Source organism: Benincasa hispida, chromosome 2, assembly GCF_027475165.1.
Source record: "Benincasa hispida cultivar pf3 chromosome 2, pf3_genome.v1.1, whole genome shotgun sequence".
Lineage (NCBI taxonomy): Eukaryota > Viridiplantae > Streptophyta > Magnoliopsida > Cucurbitales > Cucurbitaceae > Benincasa > Benincasa hispida.
In genome coordinates, this window is record NC_143479.1 from 6,909,132 (window position 1) to 6,912,465 (window position 3,334).

At 33.6% G+C, this 3,334-nt stretch overlaps 1 long non-coding RNA gene across 1 annotated transcript; it reads left to right on the plus strand.

Annotated features, from left to right (window-relative positions):
* The first annotated feature begins 1,555 nt into the window (after positions 1–1,555).
* LOC120071927 (uncharacterized) lies at positions 1,556–3,053 on the plus strand. Its single transcript, XR_005480377.2, has 3 exons — positions 1,556–1,747; positions 2,061–2,534; positions 2,913–3,053. It is a non-coding gene; the product is annotated as an uncharacterized LOC120071927 (long non-coding RNA).
* Positions 3,054–3,334: the final 281 nt, after the last annotated feature.

Below are 3,334 nucleotides of genomic sequence, written 5' to 3' on the forward strand. Positions count from 1 at the left end.
GAGGGTGTAGAGTTGCAACTGCCACTATACTTTAGGGGCGTGGTTTTGCAATTTGCCCAAGATTTTAACTATATTATCTATCAAAAGCAAGATTAAATATAAAATCCAATATCCTAAACATAGATAAGTTGATAGAGACAAATATATTAATTACCATTTTAAAGATTGATGATTCAATATATATATACCCTCATAATTTTTAAACTCGAATAGTAAAATATCGAGAATACTAAGTGTTAGACACACTACAAGAAATTTTACCTGTTCCGATTTTTTTTTTTGCCGACACATTCATTTTCGTTGGCATAAGCGTATTTATCTCGACGAAAATTTAATACGTCAGCCAAAATAGAGTAACGTGCACATTTTTTTTAAAAAAATGAAACTTTTCCTGACAAAAATATGTACTGGGGAAAGTCTTTAAAAACCCCATATTCTCTTTTCCCCCACTTTTCTTTTCACCCCAATTTTTTTTTCCTTTCTTTTTATTTTTTCTTTCTCTTTCTCTTTTCCCCCTTCTCCTTTATCTTCTCTTTTTCCGACCGACTCCCACTCCCCCTTCTTCTTTCTCTTCTCTTTTCCGGTGATCCCCACTCCACCTCCCCCCCCCCCCCTTCTTCTTCTTTCCCCTCCGGCCGACCCTCACTCGCCCCTTATTCTTTCTCTTCTCTTTTTCGGCGATCCCCACTCCATTTTCCCCGTTTTCCTTCTCTTTTCCCCTCCGACTGACCCCCACTCCCCCATTCTTCTTTCTTTCTCTTTTCCGGCGATCCCCTCCGTCCCCTCCCTTTCTGTTTCCTCCCCTCCCCTCCGTCCCTCCCTTTCTCTCTCCCTCAGCGCGAGCTCGAGCCCCCTTCCCTCTCCGTCCTTCCCCTCCCATTCTCCGCCCCCCAGCCTCCTCCCCTCTGTCCCTCCTTTTCTTTTCCCCCCACCCCAGCCCCCTCCCCTCCCATTTTCCGTCCCTTTTTCCATTTCTTTTTTTTCTTTTTTTCTTCGATTTTCAGCCGCTCACCCTCCCCACCCATTTTGTTTCCCTTTCTTTTAAGTCCCTCACCGATTAAAATCTCTCCTCATTTCCCTGTTATTTTCTCTTTCTCCCTCCATTTTTTATACAAATGGCTACCGCTCTTTTTTTAAATAAATGTTATTTGTAGGTTGTGTTTGTGTTATTATTCAGATAAATGGTTTTGTTTCAGATTTGAATTAGGATATAGATTTGTTTATGAATAAAATTGTTATTCTATCTTTGGTTTGTATATGGATGGATATAATGAATGATGAATTATTTGTGTATTTTGGTTTTAGTTTTGTACATAAGATTCATTTATTAAGATTGGAGTTTAATATTTCCTTTTTATGGATATAATATGCTTTAAGTTTTATGAAAATGCTAAGGATGTTTAAAGAAAATTAATTAAATTTCACATTTTTTACTTGCTAGTGTTAAATCATCAATTGACCCAAAAAACTTAAGTTGATTGGTAAATGTAAATTTGATATCATATCATTAAAAAAAAAAAAAAAAAAAAAAAAAAAAAAAAAAAAAAAACTCTAGTAAAGAGTCGTTTAACAAGAACTCTAGTAAAATTAGGAAATGGAAAACATTTGACCCTTTAGCTTCATTTATTTAGTTTTTATCGATAAAGGTTCACAATCGTAAATATTTGACCATTTTTCCTTACTAATGTTCTTGTCACATGCTTGATGCAGACGACCCTTTTGTAAAGTAAGAAGGGACACTAGAAAGGTAGTGATTTCTCTCTCGTTCTTATCATAAAGACCTAAACTTAGAGATAATGGAAAATATCCTTCATATAGCCAAAACTTAGACATGCTTTATTCATTTGGTTCAACGATGAATAAGAATTGGATTAAGCATGTAGATAGATTCTCAAGGGAGTACATTGACGGAGTTGCAAAATTCATGGAAGTGGAAAAGTGTCATGTAAATAGAGAGGGGAAAACGAGATGTCTGTGTAAAAATTGTCAGATTCAATATTGCAAACATTAGATGGAGTAAAACGATATTTATTTGCTAATGGAATATCTCCTTCATATAGTTAATGGATTTATCATGGAGAACCGGTAAATTTAGCTCAATTTCAAAGAGTCAGGACTCCTTTAGCTCCTTCGGCGGATGATGGATTAAGGGAAGAACCTACTGCCCACAATGATGATGATAAATTATTCAATCTTTTAAATGATTTGCAAGAACCGATGAGAGAAGGGGCATATGATGAAGATGAAGAAGACTTTGGAGATGAAATGCCTTAGAACATCGAACAAAGGGATACTTCAAACATTTTTTAGGAGTTGATGGATGAAGCACATAACCCAATTTAGTTACATCTTCCTCACAAATTGAGAAAGTTATTGGGAATAAGTATGAAAAGCTTGAGGCAGAGGTGGCAAGCATAAAGGAGGAAAATGTTATGTTGAAGTCAATAGTTTTGGGTTTTCAAGATCAATTGACTGAAATCACAAGATAGTTAGATGCGCAACAAAAGCAAGGAGATGAATCTTCGAACAACTAGGTACGTTATGAAAACTTTTAGTTCTTGGTTAGTAGATTTATAAACTTAATTTGGTTGTTTTGTGGATCCTTCATTTGTTTGTTTTGTGGCTATCATGCAGTTATGGTAGCCACTTTAAATATGTGTGTTTTAGTGTACTTGTTACCACTTTGTATTTTAGTATACTTGTTGCTACTTTGTTGTATATGTTGTATATGTTGCTTGTAATGTGATGAGGGGTTCACATGTTAATTATAACAATTTTAATCACTTATTAGATAGTAAAATCATTATTTATGGTGTTCATGTTTTAATTATAAACATTGACAACTTGTTTGTAGTTTGAGAGAGGGATCATTCCTCATAACCGTTTTAAATATTTTGTTTTTCCTATTTCAGGTTGTTCGTGTAAATTCTTAAAGATCATTTTTTGGAGATTGCAAGAAGATTTTGTGAGATGACTACTTAGTTTGGTTTAGTATCTCACTTATTTTGGCTTTTAGTATTTTGGCTTATGGAAGATTAAACTTTTTTTGGTATATGGGATTTGTAAGAAGTTAGAAAAACTCAAATATAATTGTATATACAGTTTTTGTTCGTAAAATTTTATAGTTTGTGTATTGAATATTAGTCTTATTTTTAAATATATAAGCTTACTTTTGTTATATTTATTCTCGATTGATTTGTTTGAAGATTATTCTTTGTTTGTTCATAATTAGATATTAAGTAAATAAAAGATTGGTTATTTAATTGTTATAAAAAAATATATAAAGTTATAAACAACTTATGTCGATGCAAATAAATGTGGGCAGGAATCTACA